General features: G+C 33.3%; 1 long non-coding RNA gene across 1 annotated transcript; it reads right to left on the reverse strand.

The window, feature by feature from the left end:
* Positions 1-1006: 1006 nt before the first annotated feature.
* LOC149780042 (uncharacterized) lies at positions 1007-7294 on the reverse strand. The gene is made up of 3 exons (XR_016414873.1): positions 7010-7294; positions 5973-6127; positions 1007-1316 (listed from the first exon to the last, which is right to left on the reverse strand). It is a non-coding gene; the product is annotated as an uncharacterized LOC149780042 (long non-coding RNA).
* Between the last annotated feature and the right edge of the window lie 15694 nt (positions 7295-22988).

The following is a 22988-nucleotide window of genomic DNA, read 5'->3' on the forward strand; positions in this document are numbered from 1 at the left end:
CAGGTCGACTCACCTTTGTCTTCGTCAGATGAATCAAGAGAATATTCTGCTGGAGGTTCTGGAATAGGAAGTCCCTCACCATGTGGAACTGGTCTCAATGCAGACGGAATGTTTGGGTAGACTATTCTCGACTTCTTTCGCTTCGTTATTCCGCCGGAAAGAGGAGGAACCAAGCAGAAGTAACAGTCATTTAGGTGGTTGCTTGGCTCTCTCCACACCATTGGGACTGCAAACGGCATTGATGACCTTTTGCAATTCAACCACTGTGAAAGCTGTGTTGTACATGTAGCACAGCATATATGCGGAGCCCAAGGCTTGTCTTGGTCACCAACCTTGCATCCGAAGTAAAGATGATATGCCTTCTTCACTTGAGAATTGATACTTTTCTTCTGGTTGGCAAATGTCACTTCCCCACAAATATAGCAAAAATTGTCCGCGGTATTAACACACTTTCGAGGCATTACTGTTCTTTATTGTACGTAAATGGATAAAATAATAAGTTTTATGTAACAGTAGCTTGAACTGTCTCGCACAACGTCTAAAATATTTTAAATGCTGAACCTATCTGATTGGGCTTTATATAGTACACTGCTTACGTCAGCTTCAGCAGCCGCCTGGCATTAGTATAATAGGCCTACACATGTATAGTACACTGCTGACATCAACTTACTTCAGCAGCCGCATGGCATTAGTATTGCATTGCATCAGAAAATGATGCAATCAACTGTGGATGATGTGAGCATGATGGTATTATGCAATGTTACATCATTATTCCGGATGCTGCTGCAGTCCTACTGGAGAAATTTACACAGTGAAACATAGAAAATGAGGTATATGAATATCTTCAAAACGAGAGCCAATACAAATTTTTCACGGTTATATTCGTGTTCGGCACACCAAAATACTACAGATTAGGGCCTTTTCAAGTCAGTAATGATTTCACTGTTGACCAGTGTTATTGTTTGATGCAATATTATGTGCATTTATAAGAAAACAATGAATGAAGTCAAATGTATTCATTAATATACAAATTCAAACATGCAAGAAAATGTTTAAGTTCACGCAAGCCTAGAGGGGATGAAGCCAGTGTATTGTCCATCTGGATATTTGTCATGTATCTGCCAGAAACAGCACGAGGGAATTACATGTCTCTGTCCAGACCCCAGCCTTCCATGTTGCCGTAGTATGAACTGCCTATAGGTAGCATGACTGTTGGCACTCATCAAGTCAACTTTATTGTTGGGGACAAGAACATTTTGTCTGTACATCCTGGACAAGGCAAGTACATCCTCACCAAGGATTAGATCTTGAAAAATCTGAAAAATTATTCCAATTGTATTATGCTATTTCTAAAATGTAAACAAATGTATTTTAAGAAATAATAGGAACATGTGCTTATTCAAATGTTATTCATCTTTGATCAGCAAATTCCACTGTGAAATACATGTGGATCAAAACTGCACATGGTTTTTATTTTGACATGAACACTGAGAGTTCCATCGCAACTAGAACTGATAGTTTATGTTAAGATGGACAGCTCAAAGTTTTTGGGGAGCATTTCTAGTCAGAGACTCCTGTATTGGGATCAAATAGGAATGGCTGATTGCAGCTTAGATTTGTTTAGTATAGTGAGGTACCCACATTGAAATCAGGTAATGAAAAGAATCTACTCGATGAGTATCAGTTGTAAATTAAAACAAAGTCCTTATCATTTGCATGCATGTCTGTTTTTGGACGGCTTACAATTTTAAAATTCTTTCACAGTGGTTGCAAAGAAATAACATTTACAACAATCATGTTTGTACATCAATTATCAATCTTTGAGAGTCCACCTTGGAAATGGAATTCATTGTAAATGTTGTATTGTAAGAGTAACTATCAAAGTTTTAATTCTGTTTGTAAATTGGTGCAGTATTTTTATTTTATTGGTAAAAAGTGCAAGTTGTACATTCATAGGTATGTGCTACACATATCCTGTATACAGAAAGAGGTTTTCTGTAATGTAGCCAACATACCTGTCAGGTTATTCATACCTTTTGTGATATACATTTTGTACATAAAAAATGTAAGCTTTGGCATTAACACGCTCAAGGAATATATAAAAGTTATTGAAAGAATTAAAGAAATTTCAAAATTGCCATTGAATCGAGTAAATTTGTTATACAGAAATCATTTGCAGTAATCACCAGTTCAAAGGTGGAAACATTGAATGCCAAGCAGACTGGGCAATTAAAATTCTTACCCAAAAATGTTAGATCAGATATGAAGAAAAAAAGTTTCTTGCAAGCGTTCATGTCAGTCTTAATTCTGGATAAATAAAACAATTTAGGAATATTAAGTCCTTATGTTTATCGTGATATTGCATATATAGTATTATCTTAACATATTTTGGGGCTTTAGAAATACACATTAATGCATGTATTATTTAAAACAGAAGAATAAAAGTGTAGTATTTATTTCACAAGACTTAAATTGCTATATGAATTCTGTACATGTCTAATTTTTTGTTAAAAAAACTGCAATCTAGTCAGGTCTAATTGCTGAACTCCAAAGTAAGATTGCATAGACTTTTTGTTACCAATTTGTATTTAAAAAAAATAAAACTAATAAATGTATTACTGAAGTTGGTTTATTAATTAAATTGAAAAAAGAGCAAGTTGACCTTAATAGTATTGATTGTTTGAATGCCACTAGCGTAGATCACTAATACCTATATATGAAATGATTTTAGCTAATCTACCTTTAGGCCCTCATACAAAGGAATTTATCTATTTTAAGTGTATCTCTAAGCCGCTGTATATATTGGTTTGGAAGAAGGAAATAGAGTTGGCATTTCTAATGTCAACTGGAATACTATTCCAGAGCAAAGTTCCAGAGTACTGGAAACATTTTTTGAATAATTCCTTATTTGGTTTGGGAATTTTATACTGTTTGGTAGACATGGATCACAGTTGTGGAGTATTACCAGGTAGCCTATACTTGAATAGTGATTGTAAATATTCAGGAGCACTATTATTGGATATCATGTACACGAAGTTGGCTTTTCTCAACCGGATTCAGTCTTTAATAGGTAATAATTTTAACTTACCAGCTAAAATTTTCCTTGCTTACTTTCTGGATTGATATAGCCTGAATGCACTTGTTTTAAGATGTGCCAGCTTTGCTATGATTTTATCATTTAAATTGCTCCACACTGTGTTACAGTAGTCTAAATAGGGTTGTATGTAACTGTTATAAAATAGTTTTCTGTACCTTATCCTACTGAAAAGCCATAAACTTGAATTGGCTTTTTTACTGACATGTTCAGTCCATGATAGGTTATTATCTACCAAAACACCAAGTAGTCTATCATGACAAACCATTTGCAAATTTGTATCCTTCCATGTCACACATAGTTCATCACTACCAAGATTTGTTCTTTTTTGCCATGTTGAATAAGTAATATTTTAGTTCTTCAACTATTTACCACTATGCCATTGCATGTGCACCAGTTGTCCAGTTTGTTTAGGGCATCCTGTAAATAAATTTATAGTTTGTGCTTTGTGTTTTGGATGTCTGACAATGTTGTGTCATCTGCATAGAGATCTGTAGATGAAATTGAGTCCCTTAGTAAAAAGTGGTAGGCCATTAATAAATAGTATCAATAGTAATGGACCTAAAATTGAACCTTGTGGTACTCCATATCTAATTGTTCCAGGTTCCGACAGAACATTATTTATATAAACATGTGTTCTCTCACTTAAGTTTGAAGTAAACCATGTAATTGTACTTTCATCACATTGGTTGATTTTCAGTTTCTTAAAAGAATTTCGTGTACACCAACCCATAAACTTTCCTGAAATCTACAAATAGAGATCCTATTATTCAACTTTGATCAAGTGGTTGAAGCCATTTATCAGTTAGAGAGATCAAATCAGTCTCACATGAATGTTTCTGTCTAAAGCCTGATTGAATAGGGTGTAACAGCAACTGTTTCGTTAAATATGACATGAACAAGTCATGGACATGTTTTTCAATCAATTTTGACAAGTTTTGGTTGTATTGAAATTGGCTGGTAGTTATCAGCATCATTCTTAGAACCAGATTTGTGCATAGGCATTACTTTTGCAGTTTTCCATATTTTGGGGACAGATGAGGTTGCAATATTTAAATAGATTATGAATGTTATGCTATCTGAAATAGCTGAGGCAGAAGTTTTAATGAGTGGTGGACCAATCTGATCAAGTCCTGTAGCTTTCTTGATAACAAGTTTACTGAGACATTTTTTAGCAGTTTTTTTTATACCTGTGGGATAGAGAAACATACCTCCTTAGGGATTTTTCAGTTCATTATAGTTGTTTTCTATCACTGGTTCTTTTAACTTAGTGGTAACTTTAGTGAAAAAAAATCACTCAAAACATCTGCAATGTCAGTGTCATCAGTGACTTTTGTGTCATTTACCAGAAGTGAGTGAATTTTATTTGTCTGATCTTTGTGTGTTACCACAATGAGTTCACTGAAGACTTTCCAAATGGAGTTTGTGTTGCTGTTTGTGTTTTCAAGCATTGATTGATAAAAAGTTTTTTTTAGCCTTTTCAATCATACTTGTTGTTATTTCCCCATACTTGATATTGTGCATGGTTTCCCATAGCCTTCAGTTGGTTTCGTGTCTTCATAGTATCTAGAATTTCAGTAGTAAATCAGTTAGGTTGGATTTCATACTTTACTCAATGTACTTTTAGTGGTGCATGCTTAGAGACTACATTCATAAATCAGTCCACACTTTTAGAGCTTCACATATGTCATAAAAATTTTGGATAATATTCCATGGAACTTTATATAGGTCATCTTGAAATTGTTATTTACTTCAATTTTGGAAAGATCTGTAAGTGATAGTTTTGTGTGTATGTTTCCTATTTCTGTTGCAATTAACCTTTGTTGTCAAAAAAGTAGGATAGTGGTCACTAAGACCAACATTTGGTACATTAACATGAGCCACATTGTTTGGTAGGTTGGTATAAATGTGATCAATAAGAGTGCTTGATATTTCTGTTACACTTGTTGGCTCATTTACCAGCTGGACAAGGCCTAATGATTCAAAAAATTCTATCCAGTTACTCCTTATTTGAGTATTGAGTAGGTCCTTATTTACACTGCTGAGTATATATATATATATATATATATATATATATATATATATATATATGTTTCTTTCTCCTGTGCATGAACATTTTCTATTTGTTTCAAAGAGTTATCATTCCAAATTGCTTTGGAGGAAGGTGACCTATAAATGAAACCAACTAGGAATGATTCTGCATTATTTTGAGAAATTTCCACCCAAATATTCTCAATTTCATGTGACCCCAAGTCAGGTCGCCTTTCTGCATTTACATCTTGTAATGTATACAACACACACCCCCCCCCCCCGCTGTCTCTCTCTCCCTGCATAATGGTTTATTGTAGCCTTGACAGTGAAATAGATTATCATTATGGCTAGCATTTAATTTGGTTTCAGTGAGTCCTAAAACATGCATATTATTTTCCTTGGAAGACGACATTAACTTAATCTGTTCTATTTTTTCCACTATACCTTGTACATTTAAGTGACCCATGTTAAATCCTTTTGTATTTAGTTTCATATCAATTATATGTATTTGATCATGCAATGGGGTACTCTATGAGATTGTCTCCATAATACTTTTACCATTTTGGTATCATATAAGGTGGCCATATAAATGAGGTGGCCTCTGTATTTTCTATGGTATCTGTGCATAGTCTTCCTTTATCAAATCATATTGGGGTTGGGGTGTTGAGTAGCAACAAAAAGTAAAGCAGTTTAAACATACATTGTTTGGTAAAATACAAGTATGCATTTTCTAAGTTGTGCAAAACACTACTGACATAGATATTACAGTCTTTGCCAAGTTACTTAGTACCAAACATTTTTCAATATCTATCAATAATTGTTTTGCAAGATATAAATAAACAGTTACCCTCATTCTTGTCTGCCTTGTCAGAACTATGTATAGAGCTTGGTCAGCTCAGATTTTAGGCTGCACAGCATGTCTTCCTCCTCTCCCCCATCTGGTTTTTCAACTTCTTGCTCCATGCCTCATCCTTCCTCTCCCTCTTCCTCTTAAAGGTCGTTCTAGAATTGAGATTGAAAGTGAGCTGATTTAAGTCTATCTAATGAACTTTAATATGTAAATGTATTTCATAATTTGACAACTAATATATTCATGATTACTTATCAAACTTATAGGAATATAGTGCTAACTTTGGATCAGAAATTAATACATGAGAGGTTGTGATTTGATGGAAGTTTTTTTGGGCTGGATCAGGTCAAGTGTTGGGTGGGGTGGGGATCCAAAATTTAAAAAGGGCCCCTACTTTCCTCGAATGGGTACCAAAGCAAAGTCTATGTGTCTATTTACTCAGTGTGCACAATACCCAATAAACATGTGCAAGAATAAAGCTGTGGTCAAACTTCAGCTGACAAGTGACTGTACGTTTGTGTGTGTGTACTTTTTATGATCTGGCCATGAGTTTTCGACATGGATTCCATATTCTAGTCGCAGATTTAAAAAAAAAAAAAAGCTTATTTAAAACCTTGTGTATGTAAAGTATTAACTTGGAGAAGCACACAAATTCTTTTCCGCTTTGTTTGAAACGTCAGAAAGATGGGTGTTAGGGGTCCACTGGTGACAATCTGGTTAAAATTTATAAATAGATTAATGAAAATACTCAATTTTGAGCATATTTAAATATCCCTGATGCTTTTCATTTATAGAATTGAGTGGTGGGGACGTGAGGGAGTACGAATTCTACTGGGCAAGAAATAAAGTGAGTACCTGTGGGTTTTTGCAATACTGTACAGAGCACGTCGATTTAAATTATTCTCGTACCATAAAAACTTTGAAATAACACTATAAAAGTAGTTCTACATACATTTCATTGTTTCCTCTCAAAATTAAAATTAGACGAAAAGGATAAGAAGAAAAGAACGAAATCAGAAGAAGATCGTACTCACCGTTGTTGACATTTTGGGCGGTCTCGTAGCGTGGTTGTGTTTTACGTCATCATCTTCAGTGTTTACAATGTGGCCTATAATTATGCAAATTTCGGTCACCGGAATTATGTATGTTATTCATTCGGGATCTGCCGATCACTGCCGAGCGGGATTTCAACATGGAGACGATAGATTCGTTACTCTACGTACGAAGATTTCAGAGAGCTCGTATTTCATAACGAGAACCCCTACGTACTTGATATTACCCCGGAAATGCCCTTTAAATAGTATTTAATCAGTTGATGTACATAAATGTCCCAACATTTTTGCAAGAAAATTCACCCTCAGCTGCACTATTGTGCCTTTAAATGTCAATATATGTCAATGTAAATAACTTTAAAGAATTTAAAAAATAATACATTTAGACAGTTATTATTTTTATTTTTAAGTTAGACTCTAATTTCAGTGAATTAGATTGCTCCCATATGCACTTTAGTTCAATGCGCATTAAGTTGTCAGCTAATTCATACCCATGTATTGTACTGTGTTAGCCCTTATTCAAAGATCAAATTATAATAAACATAAATACCCAATTCAGTGTTGCTTCTTCATATAAATTTATATTGGGCATCGTAAACAAAGATGGCTCTACTACAGTAGGCATGACTGAGATACTGGAGAGTTACAGGAGTATGTCCCTGAGAATGAGGAAGGTGATATTCTTCAACTTTTACTTTACTGTGATGGCTTGAGTTGTGAGAGGGTCGAAGGGGCTCACCGGGCTTGAATAAATGGAGTTGACAGGTGGGCGGGACTTAACCTCCTGTTCGAAATTTTACATATGGATTGGATATGGAATCCATACGTTCTTTTACAGAAATATCCATATGGACATTTTTATTCTATAGCTCAACAACTCTTATGGATATTAATGTATCAATTTGGAAATGTTATGGATTCCTTACGTACTCCGTACGCAAACTCCCACGGAATATGAAAATTAGTCCATGAGATCTGTAGGTTGTTCATATGGAATAAAAAATTAAAATTTCCATATGGAATTCGGCAATAATGCATATGGAATTTGTAAATAGTTCATATGGAATTTAGTAATAGTTCATCCCGAACGAAATATTCCAGGCATACTTAAGGCAGTTTTCAGTAGGGAATCAGTGATAAATATTCACAATAATTTTTAAAATGGATATATATTTTATTTATTACAGACATTATCAAAGATGATTTAGGTTTTTCTTGTCCTCATTTACTTTCTTGCATACAAAACCTAAGCCATGATGCAATCACTTAAGTCTTTTTTATTTCACTGAAATGTTTGGTGAGATTTCGTAAACATTTCGACCAAAACTTTCATTGAAATTGTGGTGAGATCTTACTAACATTTCCCCGAAATTTTTGTGAGGTTTCACAAATACATTTCACTAAAACGTTTCTGAGATTTCACTAAAATGTTGATCATTATATAGTAATTTACTGAAATGTTAGTAGTTTTTCAGACATTTCAGAAGGTTTTAAATTAATAATGGGCATGAATTAAACATGACTTTTTAAACCAAGATGATATTAAGTGTGCATGAAAAAAGAATATTCAGATGTTGTGATTATATTATATCAAAGACAAGAGATATGGGAGTTAATAAAAATAATAATAATAATAATAATAACGACATTATTTAGAGAAGGTAACTCAGTTATATAACTAATCTACCTTGAGGCCTTCTATCTGTTATGCAAAATATATACAGTATATACAAATGGATGTGAAGAATCTGGCTTGACACTAAATAATCAGGTTATTTTAAAAATCAAAGCATCAAGCCTGGTACAGGCATCTGTTAACACATAAACATAAAAAAATATGAATCTTCATTGAAAATTTCATGTGTGAAAATAATACAAAATTACAGAAAAGCATCCATTTGAGACATTGATTATGAAGAGACGAAATGCTAGGACCCTGCCTTATGTCCCTTGTACTGCAGCCCTGATTTTAGATTAATGTACAAACTATGATGCTGTTGTGGTCTCTTGAATTAGTTTTCGTTCCATAAGCAACCGTGACAAACGTTTATCATGATATAATTGCTCTTATTTTACACTAAATTCTAAAACACCTAGAATATTCTGATAATATACACAATAATGCCTCATGATATTAAAAGACGATTCTACTTGTGAGCCAAAAAATAATTCCGCAATGATATGACTATCTTTGATAGCCATAAGTACCTGGCAACAATCCCCACCAGTGATCTATACGTTGTCCCTCCGTAAATTAATTCTGGAAGTTAAACAGTTTTGAGGTACATCACTTCAAAATCAACCTGGTTCAATTCCTTGTCCTATTTAGCACGTTAGCCGCTACTGTAAAGCTCATTAAAGCACAACAAGCAAAATGCTAGTCCTGGCGTTCGGTTTTAATACAGATTGACCAATCATGTTCCCATCGACTTTCCATTAGAAATCTCGTTGCGGAATGGGACCGGATAGAGCATTATTAAACAAAAATCGTTTCGGAGATGATATTAATAAAAGTGTCCGTATTGAAGAAAATCAGATTTAGGTCAGGAGAAAAACGTAATTCTGTTTTAAAACGTAAAACGAGAAAACATGTCTGAGGGCAGTTAAATCCAGTTGTAGTTAAACAAAAAATACAACAACAATAAAAAAATTTGATAAATAAATATAACAAGGAAAGATGTGTAAAGAAGGCATTGTACCCAAAATAAAAAATAAAATTACAGCAATCAAAAACAGGAAATATAAATGCTACTGAAAATCATTCAAATTGTACAAGAAACAAAAAATAAATTTTATTGATATTTCTTATTGCAATGTAGGTGATATTACAATCGCAAAACATCACTGTATTTTCAGAATTTTTGACAAACTCTCAGTGGAATTTCAATCACAAATTCCCACTGATATTTTCAGAAATGTTGGCCGAGTCAGTGAAATTCAATAACATAATTGCACTGATATTTTCAAAACATTTGGAAAAACCTCCTAAAATATCAGTGAAATTCAATAACATAATTGCACTGATATTTTCAAAATATTTGGAAAAACCTCCTGAAATATCAGTGAAATTCAATAACATAATTGCACTGATATTTTCAAAACATTTGGAAAAACCTCCTAAAATACATAATGTTAGTAAAACAAGGGCATTTGAGTGAATGTCAAGAAATGTTCAATGTGATTTTGCTGAAATTTCAGTCACATTTTCACTAGTGTATGCTTTTTGTAGATCATATATTAATAGCAAGCCAAAAACAATTATTTTTCAGAGCAAACATCAGATCTAGCCCAAAATCCACCTTGCATCAACTTTTCTAGGTCCAAAGATTCACCTATATTTCTACTAACAGATATTAATATTTTGATCATGTTTACATTTTCTCTACTTGTTTGGTCATGCCTTTGTCTGTTTTTAAACATCTGTGGAAATAAACTAAAGAAAGCTGACATACACATGTTTTCTTCAATTTTATATGAGTATATATGCATCCTTCCACATCAACTATACTGACATATACATGTAATCTAACTACCACAAATATTTCTTTTGAATCAGATAGTTTAGGTTATTAATTCGTCAGATAGTATTTTCCATGATGCTATAATACATGAGCCTGCTTTCCATATGGAAAAAAGTGCTTATAAAGTTGCAACTTTATTCCATATGGAATTTCACTTGCTGTGAAGTACGTATGTAACTGATATGGAATAAATTGTCTGATTAAATAATTTTTTCAGTCCATATCTCTTGGATAAGTATTCCTGAAGTATTCCACGCGGAATCCATGAGATATTTATGTACGGGCTGTTTGAGCCTTCCATACAGGAGTGGCACAGACGACTCATACTTTTCCATGTATGAACAGGACGAAAGTAAAAGTGTCACAACATATCATGTATAATGATTAATAATTGCAGTAAAACCTGCTGTTATAGAGAGGTAGAATACAAAAGACATTTCATTGTTCAGAAAGGAAACCATTTAGCGGTATATCCTATCATATTTAAGATATATATATATATATATATATATATATATATATATATATATATATATATATATATATATATATATATATATATGACACCAGTCAATTAATCATACATTGGTGGGTTTCTTTCATTGTCTTTGATATACAGGTTGTATGGCATTACATTTGGACTACATTTTATCATCTTTAACATAAGCAATTAAGGTGTACTACAGAAAACCTGCTGTATCTGATTATGTATCACACTTTGCTGTGCAACTGGCATCATAGCTTGTTTAAAAAGTACAAAAAGACGTTCATTAGCCTATTACTGTGTAACACTGGAAAAAGATAAACAATTTTATTATCATAAAGAGACTGAGTAATATAATAAACTGCTCCAATGATACCAAGAAGGGTTCACTAATTTTTTTTAAAAAATCTGGATGTGTGTCATTTAATTCTGCATATTGCTGACTGTTGAATTTATTCGTTCAGGCACAGATGTGTCACTACATTATATTCTGAACCACGTTTACTATTGCAGAAGTCAGCATACTTTATAATCAAAGACAAATGACTAGATGATAAACTTTTCACGTTTGAAAGTAACAGAGAGAAGGGACCATTACACAACCTGATGCAAGTGTGTGACCGTAACGGTGTTACAAAAATATAATGGGTTGCTTTGAGAAAGCAGAGGCCCTGTTGGAGTTTGTGTGACGGAAGGTTATATCATCTTTTATGTAATGGAACTGTCTGGTATGATAAAAATAGATACTACACCTAAAGGCTTTCCTGACTCACCAGAAGAAAGAAGAAAGTATAGAGATGAGCTTTAAAAGAGAATTGTGTAATAAGTATATGAGAATGTGAACACCAAAGAAGACATCCATGTTGCAGTAGAACCAATGGTTGATGGTGGGGATTATTGTATATGCCAGTTAGATTCTGTTGAACCTACGATTTATTGTAACAATTGTCGGAGGTGTTTCTGGTTCCATTTGGAGTGTTTGGTATGGACGAAGATGATGTACCAGAAGGTGGATGGTTCTGTTCAGAAGAATACAAGAGGGAGCTTGAATTAAATTTAAACCGCAGAAACAAGATGACAACTGATAGACTCAAAGATGCCAAAAATGAGTATGTCAAGAGATTAATTTGGACGGGTTTAAATGATATAGCTCGGCATGATGCTGTAAAAGGAAATGATGGTCCCAGAATGATAACGTACTGAAAATTTTACGTGTTCGAATTTTATGAATGGAAAGACCCGAAGTACTTGATATTTGGCCTATGTTGATTGCAAACATTGTTGTAGCACCATAGAAAGACTAAAACATGCCATAATATGGGAAAGGACAGTCAATTTAAAGGGAGGAAAAATAAAGGACCTACATTGTGAACATCTAAACAGAAAGTATAAGGAGAGTAGTAGTGATGCTGGAGGCCAACTCACCTCTGACATAATCAACAAATGCAGCCAGATATTAGGAGTAGGAAAGGCTGTTAATCATACGTTTGATGAGAAGGTCATCTATAGGCAATTCAACACTCGACAAACTGGAAAGGTTCATAGAACAAAAGACATACTTGGAATGGTTCAAACAGTGAAGTCTCAGCATTTGGCCAAGTATAAAAGTGAAAGAGCATTCAGGGGCTTTGAAGATTTGAAAGTGGTCAGTGGAGTAAGATTTCCTAATAAATTCAAGGACAGACTGTTGAGACATGTTTACAATATGGCAAAGTTACCTGAAATAAACAATTAACCATTATTCAGTATAATTGAATGCTTGAGGCCATAAACTGTATGTATTTCTCCAATATGCAACATTTAAACAACTATGCCTGAGTGTCTGTAATGAATAAATTCAACGTAATTAAGAATTAATCAGATCATGCTTAGACTTATTTCTTTTTGGACATTCACACCTAGACATGCAGCTTATTTAACAGATGCACATTTGACATTGGCATGTATCTACACAGTCTTTTGAAAAATATTTTAAAAATTTCATTTTGTCTATTTCTGTATCAGTTTCGGAGCTTAGAGAAATATATTTCAAACAATGAATCCCATGGCATTCAGTTTAGTTTCCACATTTCATCAATAGGCTCGACTTGGACTAGAGCATGTTATTTTGGCCTGTTTCCTGCATTTACCACAAGGGATGGCAATGCTTCTGGGGAACGCAATACATAATGTAAGACAAAGTCGGATATCTTGTCCACATCGTCTAAACCCCAAATTACTACTATGGACACATCTGCAATATCTATTCCCATACCTACCGCTAGAATAGCAATTAGAATTCTGATGATAATGTCACTTCTATGGAAAATACTCATAATACGCTCCTTGGATGATGTATCTGTATGTGCATGAACCATTTCAATCAAGCGATTCGCTATTATCTTTTCCCCATCAGCTTTAAGTGTGGAATGAAACCATATATATAATCGTTCATAAATGCTTAAAGATTTTGCGTGTATTATGACTTTTTTCATCATACGTCCATTCCAAATAATCTCAGTTTTTACCCATTCAAGTTCCTCTTCATATGTTTCAGACCTTTTGTTGGCACAAAGCTGACTATTTGGCCTGCCAAAGTATCAAATCATGCCGTTTTATAGACAGGCATGTACATTAATCTGATTTCTGAAAGTTGACTTTCATATCATGTATTAAAATGACAATCCTTCTGATTATGAAATACAGCTTCTTAAATATACATAGGTGTAATATTTTGACCAATTAGATTCCTTGCATGTCGCATTTGGGTCTCATCAAAAGGTAATAAATCAGTCGCACCAATTTTAACTTATAGAAAATTATTATATCAGGTTTGCTGCATCTATTCTAGTAATATTTTAGAGCCTGATTGGACAAAAGAAATGTTACAATAATAAAAACATTGACTATATATATGTACAAACAGTTTCTATCAACTTATGTAGTATGTTCAAATATATATAAAATGTAAAACGGTTACTTTCTTTAGCGATGGTTGCCTATTAGTACCGACTAAAATAATTATATTTGTAACAATATATATTACATACCTATTTGGCAATACAGAAACAACATTTAATTTAGCATTTGTCAGCCCTAGGGTTCGTGCAATATCATTCTTTATTTATGCTTATTTTTTTCTCTGTTAACTGTAGATTATCAGAATCGTTCAATATTTTACGATATTGCACACCTTCATATTGCACCCACGCGCTGGACACGTGTGCCCAATAGTGTATTAAGAACTACTTTGTAAACAGATCATGTACATTCGCATAGTGGACTCAATACGTTTTAGTTGATTACATTTGTTTCTGAATGAACAAAAGCAGATGTTTCGTGGACTGCAACATACCAACTGTTTTGTTACATTCCACGTTAACTTTTTGATACATTGTTTCAGATTTTGCGATAGACACCAGATTTCATAAAATTGGTTGGTACCTACAAATAACATGCAAGCTATAAAGGCATAAACTGTCTCCTTTAGCTGGTAATAAGAATGGCAAAAATATATACTTGCAGTTTTACATCCAGAATTTCCTCAAAATGTACTTTCTTAGTTCTGCAAATCCGAATTACATGAGCCATGTCATGAGTTCTCAAGCTTGATAATCAAGTCGATTACACATTTCGAAATTGTACTGTAATTTCGACTATATTCCAAGTGCAATTACATCTTCCTTACAGTACTCAAAATGAAATAAACATTAAATTCAATAGCGTCTTTTTGATAATTGCAGTTGAAACACTTCATATTTTAACCACATAATGATTTCAAATAGTCAATGACAGAACAAACACACTTACAGATGTAAACACGCTTCTCCCGCGAAACAAAATACCAAAATCATTTCATTCCACATCAAATGGAATACTTGTTTCAATGCGCATTCATTCACAATATGACTCCAAATTTTAATTTTAACTAGACACGCCATTTTATTTCGAAAGGTATGTAGAGCGCGCGACTAAGTTCAAATTTATCTGGGCGCTGTTATGTGCTCATTAATAATGATGTTGTTTTGTAATGAAGAATCTGCACTTGTGTATTTAGTTTGGAATGCGGCATACATTCATTTACGTTGTTTCTTGTAGTGTATTTTGTTTATATAATTAAACCTTAGGTCGAATAAAAAAATGAGCATATAATAAAAAGGTTACTGCATTTGTATGGGAAAATATGAACTCGTTTTGTTGGAAGAATATACTGCACACCCAATGTCGTGCAGTATTCCATCCCAAAACTCGTTCATATTTTCCCATACAAATGCAGTAACCTATAATTATTTCCGATGTTGCAGTTAAAGTCTGTGTTAGCACTGCACATTCAGTAATACTTTGGAGTACTCCAACCTTTAGGTAGTCTTCCCAGAAGTCCAGCCCCCTGAAACAAATCATAACCAGAATATTCTAATTTAAATTTATGTTATTAGATAATATTGATGGATCCAATTTCATAATTTAAAATAAACATAAATATTTATAAGGTCATAAATACACTTTCCCTCCTAGATGTTACATTTATTTCAAAGTTAAGCTTCTATCTTGCTATAGTAAAATCTTATACACCTTTGTTATAAAACAGAGTTATTACAAACTTCATACCATTCAGATATGCAATGGGCTTCATCATATGCAACCACACACAACTTATGTCTGTATGCATTGTCCAGTACACCTTTCCAGTGCTTGGTAATGATAGCTTCTGGGGAGGCTATTAACACGGTAGTACATCCACGTTTTATGGATGCAAAAAACAATATTGACATGAGCACGTTTGTAACATGAATGAGAGTACATTTAAGCGAAACATTAGTGTTAAGTATCATAGTCATGTGCTATGTATCGTGGTATTGTGGATATCATTATGCTTCACATATTTGTGTGAACTGACTAAAACTTTTCAAACTGATAGTAAAATATGGAATGCATATATATACTTACCGTCTATGTCTTCTTTCTCAAGTCCTGCATGGATTCCATATGCTTTAATGTTATGGTCTTTCAATGTTTTCACTTGATCAGTTATGAGCGACTTCCATGGTGATATGATCAAACTTGTGTGTTGCTTAGGACAGTGCATCTGCAATAAAATTGGTTTTTTAAACTTTGTTTTTAAAAATATATTATTAATCTTACTTCACAATTTTCTTATTGCAATTAACATATGAATGCAATTCACCTATTGACATTAAACCTATATGCATTGATGCATATCACTGTGAACCTTAATGGACATTCGAAACATTAGCAAAATTATGTATGTACATTACATTTCTATTTTAGAATTTAAATTTATAGCATTATGCATGCATACCACCAATTGCATAAAGATAACCTTTTCATATATTTTCATAACATAAAATTATAATGTATATGAAATCAACATAACTCAGCAGCATGTATTCCTGTAAATCACATTAATATGAGTTAACTCTTTCTCTCTCTCTCTCTCTCTCTCTCTCTCTCTCTCTCTCCTTACCTTGTCCAACATCATTGGTGGGAGAATGTAGCATACACTTTTGCCATATCCCGTGGGAAGGACGGCAAATATGTCACTTCCATCGAAAACTGATTTTACTATCTCATACTGTTTTTCTTTAATATTAAAACAATATCCGTTTTCTTGAAGTATCTCATTGGCAAGAGCTTCCATGTTTCCGACTTTACCTAGAATGTTGCAATATAGGTTTAATTACCAAAACTTCCTTTCAAGTGTTGCAGAAAGAAGACGAACACTTGAAAATATTAAATGAAAGTCACGTAATATCTATAATAGCATAAAGTAACACATGGTTTTCAACATATTAATTGAGATGAAGTCAGCCCGAATCATGTCGCATCATCCCGGAAAGAGACAGATTGTTCACGCTGAAACCACACGTCAACGCTTTGTGTTGTTTTCACGTGACTATTTGACCTGTGACGTGTATGCATATCGGCAGCGAGATTTGGTTAGTCATGTGACTAGCAATGCAAATGATGCGATCGAGGTCAGATTTCATAAACCCTGTAGTTTCATCTCGCCTGACAACGGATTAAATACAAATTCAGTGTTATTCTTGTAATTTCTGAGAAGATAAACGACTTCCCTATTGGTTTAATGTACATATGGCTCAGTGTAATGCATTTAAGTTTTATATGCCTGTTAGTATTCGAGTACCCTATATCGACTCCAAATGGTGTCGGCGAATTCCAACTTTTCGATAGGGGGTTTGACTCTAACCCTACGCCCCAACATAAAAAACAGATATCAAAAATGGGGTGGAAAAGTCAGAGGAAAATCGGATAAATTTGGATACAGTCTGGTATACAACACATGCTTTAAATTATACGAGGTATGATTCGATTAACTGCAGTAACAATTCACAGTAATATAAAGAAAAGCATTGTGAATATAACGCTGTGTGCAGTTGTAACGAAAAACTAGAACTGACAAAGTTTATATAAATAAATAATGATAGTTCGCTAAACGTTTTAATTAAATTCAACGTTTGGGGTAAATATAATTTATACACGCATTAGAAAAAATAAATGGAGTTATTTTTTATATTGTATTATATGCAGATATGACTCAGTCGCTTGTATCACACATGACGGGAACTCTCCAATGTTTTGTTTTTAAATGTTCATATGTAATTCAGTCTCCATGCAGGTATAAAAGGAACTAACTGCAAGATAAGGAGGATTGAGTGATTACAGTCAACAATCGATATATTAAAGAAACTAATTGAATCATAACGAAGCTTGACTGGGTACAGCCTATAATTACTATGTAAAATAGAAACGAAAGTTATACGTGTATATTCCGCGTTTTTACTCACTTTAAGATCGAAGTAAACTATGATACAAACATTAAAAACGAAAAGAAAGTTGGTGCAATGTCAAGAACCATTTGTGCATACCTCTATAAATAACAGTCTACAAGGATTCGGCGGAGACAAAAACAGGAGAAAGAGTATTAACATCCTCTTTAATTATATTATTCGTTTCAAGGACTTTTTTTATAGGACTCAAAATTGCACAACATTTGCAAGACTTTATCTAGATAATATAAGATGTTGCTTCTGTGAATGGGCATGGCCTATTTGTTCCTGCTACTGTACGTTTCCCAGTTATAGTGAAGAATTCTATTTGAACGTTCCATACCCAACATAAATGTATCTAATTGGAAGCCTGTTTGACATCTAACTTATATTGAAACTTGGCCAAATCATAAGCTATTCCTTACTCTAAGCAGCTTTTCTTTGAATACGAACATGATGAACATTTGTTCCTCATGAATCAACAAAACTAGACATTCCCATATAGCCTCAGGTGCCGCAATTCTCTTACTAATTAAGTTATCGGCATAAATCAATTGGAAAATGTCATGGACCAATGGAGGACGAAAGAGCCTGAAAGATGCTATGACACATAATCCATCCAGTCCATATATGCTGAATGTGTGACGCCAGAAATCATGATGGTTTTTATTTCCTTGCTTTACCCTCGTGCTTTAAAAATTCAAAGTTACACGTAACAAAATGTTTTCTCGTTTATATAACTGTTGTAACAAATATATTCTTAAAATGTCTTTATTTAAAGGTTGTGTTGTCCATTTTGGGTTATACCATGGTTGTGGAACTAATTATAAAACTATCCTACCTAGCACATATTGAAATGACACGAAGAAGTCATCTCATTAACAAATAAAGGAACCAGTGTGGAAACGACGAACTTACACTATGCTCGATTTAAAACAGGTAGACAAATACAATAACGTACATGTCCTTTGCCAAACGGAAAGTGTCATAACCTAAAGCCAGCCAATTTTAGGGCAAACCTACATTACCAGTCTCGATCTGGGTTCAGACAACACCTTTTATTCCGTCAAGACAAACAAATGACACATTCCTTTAGAAATCAATAAATCAAAAATGCACACAAAATTGAATTACATGTGAAAATAAAATATATAAAAAATTAATTTCACGGGAAATTACATATCCAAACAAGTGCAAGTCTTAATACCGATCGTTATCATAATACATATCGCCATCTTTGTACTTTCGCTATGAAGGACTTGCCTTTGCAAACTAAAATTTGAAACTTAAAGTACAGCTCTCAGATAAGGAAATTTTTTGTAACTGCTATACAATGGCATAAAAATTATATATATATATATATATATATATATATATATATATATATATATATATATATATATATATATATATATGGTGTTTAGAAACCTCGTCTCGTCATCACGATGTAAAACAGAAATGTAGCTGTTTTTATACATGCTTTTGATCAAAAGTGAATCCGGTCTAAATGAAGTCAATTTATAAAGGACGAACCCTTCCTAATTCTCGTTTTATCACATGACTGATGTTTGTGTTTTGGTTCATTCATCATACATCCACTTTATATTTCTTCTGTGGCATAGTACTTACTCCATCGATCGCTATATGGGAATCACACAATTATTATTATTATAATTTATTATTAGTAGTAGTAGTAGTAGTAGTAGTAGTAGTAGTAGTAGTAAGATTAGTATTAGAAGTAGTAGTGTTATTATTATTGATGTTATTATTATTGTTTTTATTATTATTATTATTATTATTATTATTAGTGACTTGATGGTCACCGTCATAGCTGTAACTGGTTGCTCCTAAACTTCATCCATATGGTAATACAATTCTATATTTAAAGATTGGCTTATTTAGCTCGATTATTAATTTTTGTTTCTTTGATAATGCCCACTTATCATCTAGATGTAGTTTAATACATCTTGCTTTATCATGACAGAATGCGATTTATGTTGTCAAACCTGCTCCAATGATAAAACTAATAACATCAGACATCAGGCTGATAAAATACACGCTGGGGACTTGCCTATTGAATCATTTTCCTGGAAATGGTGGATAATCATTTATGTCCTTACAACTTATATTGATATTCGAAATTTCTTGATTGATTCTAGCCATCACCAAATACACCTTATCCTCGACACCGCCGCCATGTTGCCTGGCACAATACCGTACTTTTTCTTTTCTAAGATCCGGGGTTTTAAAGGCGTGACAATTGATAAAATGAAATGTAGAATTCTGGAAAAATAAAAGCATTACCTGCCTTTGTGGAGTATTTTTCTGATCGAATAGAGGATAATGTCATTACCAGGCTCGGTTAAAACATATCGTGGCAACAAAATATTGGGATACTTTTCGTTGTCAAAATTTCTTTTAACGAACAGCACATTTCAAGCATCTTCTACGCTAATGTAATGAATCCCAACGCGAATAGCTACTTTCCTTTTGCACGTTCTTGATGAAAGAATTTAGATATCATCGAATGACAAAATATACGACCTAAGGAAAAGAAAATGGCAATATGAATTAAAACACAATAAATTTCATGTTTTCGAGAACAAGGATCATGTTGGATTGATAAGGACAATTAACTGGTTCATATATATATATATATATATATATATATATATATATATATATATATATATATATATATATATATATATATATATATATATATATATATGAACCAGTTAATTGTCTTTATCAAGGGAACAAAGAAATTACAGACGACTACACCATCGCATGAACGAGACCTCTAAAACGTACTTAATATATAGAATGTACTTGCTGTTTGTCGAAGATATTTACATCAAAGGTACAGTGATATAATGAATTAAATGAACAAGCTTAAATTTGGTTTCAATTTGTGTGTGCAAGGCGCAATCGAAGGGTAACCTATTCTAAAATAAGCGGTTCAAAATCTCATGATATATTGTTAAATGTTTGATGACTGTTGGAAACTGCTAAAGTAGCATAATAGACACACAAAAAATGATCAGCATATTAAAAACAACGTTAACTACAAAGTACAGTGATTACTTCTATCACACATTCTGTTATTTTCATATTCCTTATAAATAATATCAAACAAAACCATCATAAATACATACACTAATAAGTGGCCTTATTGCATTGCAAAGTGACAGTAAGTATATAATGAAATTCATTGCCACTATACTGAACTTACAGAATGGCAAAACACACTCTTGTGCTCAAAATATGATACCCTGAATAAAGTGATTAGTGAAGTTCAGAACACTATCGCCGCCAGCAAGCCAATTACATTAATTCCGTCCAAGAAGATTAACCCATCGGAAGCTGCTGAATAAAGGCCAGGTAGCTGTCTGCAACATCCCTGAGATGAGATTAACTCTGACAAGCCATTCCATCTTCATGACGTCACAAGTACAGGGTCGCCATCCCATCCCAGTCTGAGCCGCTGCACCATATTCTCCAAGAACTAAACCAGAAGACTGCATTATTTAGTAATACTGTGACATTTCAAACTTTTAGAAATGAATTCACATCTTTATATATTTTTAAGATTTGTGATAGGATAATTATAAATATTTGGAACCAAGATCACAATATTGTGTCTGTTGCATTGTCATTTTGTATTGTAGGGAAATTGCTTGTTGAATTTGCTTTGCTCGTTATTTCTCTTTCACTATGTTACATATGGAAAATACTTACACACACACACACACACACACACACACACACATATATATATATATATATATATATATATATATATATATATATATATATATATATATATATATATATATATATATATATATATATATATATATATATATATATATATATATATAATAAGAGAATACTGAAGTAAGCAAGTGCGTATGTGGGTGTGGGTGGTGTGTGGGTGTGGGTGTGTGGTGTGTAAAGAAACTGCTGTACTTCATGCCCCAGTTAGCGGCCATTTTCCTCATGCTAACTTCAGTATTCTATAATATTCGCCTTGACAGATTATTTTACTATCACTATTTTGGTTTACTGTACATTCTTTCAAGCTAAACTTCTAATATTTGTACATTATTTATATGTAATATTCTTACCTTTTACTTGTTTCTGGTGTATTTATGCTAATAACAGAGCTCATGCTGACCTTGTTAGAAATTTGAAATAAGACAATATGAATTTTAAGAATTCTTCTGTTAGCATGTGGCGTGAATGGAATGCTGTTGAGGACATAGGGTTATTTAGCGCCACGAGAAATGGTTATATGAAGCAAAATAATAAGAAAACAGATGTATTATAAAATAGAAATGAAAACTAAAGGAAGGATCAGGATGAACGGGAGATGTAAATATTCTTTGTAAATTATAACAAGATATTAATAAGAGATGAGCGTGATTAAAAGTACGAATGTTCTTAAATCTACTCAAAATAAAATGTATTAGTTTAAATACATTTTAGCTTCCTTCAAAACATTTACAATACATGACACATTTACTGTGTCAAAAAGTTCTTTATGTGTCAAACATGTCGTAACGATGGCGTGAAGTTTGAAAATCGAATCAATCTATCATATACTGATTCATAGTGAAGCGGTCATTGTAACAAACGCACTCAGGTCGGTCCTTACTCTTTAATATGGAGTTATAAATATGACCAATTATAATTTTGCATTGACTACCTCGTCCCTACATATGGTTCTGTAAGAAGTTGACAAGTCGCCTCGGGTCAACAAGACCATATGGAGTTCTTATTTTTGCAAAATCGTTCCATGAATCCTGTCACGTACTAAGCAAGTACGTTTTTATTACTATGTTTACAGTAAGTTTATGGTATTTTAAAATGAAATGATTGTAGAGAGGTGGTTATTTTAGCGGCGCGGTCTGCTTTTTAATTACCTTTTATACCGATATGGCTTGGTAACAAACAGCGCACACTATATTTTGAGAGGTACCCAGCTCGGTGTGTTGGATGAGAATATTGGTCAGTAATGGATTTCCAACTTCATGTTGTGTAGTGACTGAAGCAATTATAGTGAATCGAAGAAGACTGAGATTCAACTATTTCTGCGTTCGATATATTTCAGGGCATGGTCTTAGGGCATGGTCTAACGCCCTGCTTTTCGACTGAAGATAACG

The sequence above is a fragment of the Sinohyriopsis cumingii genome, chromosome 16 (assembly GCF_028554795.1).
Source record: "Sinohyriopsis cumingii isolate HCF-2022 chromosome 16, ASM2855479v2, whole genome shotgun sequence".
Taxonomy (NCBI): Eukaryota; Metazoa; Mollusca; class Bivalvia; order Unionida; family Unionidae; genus Sinohyriopsis; species Sinohyriopsis cumingii.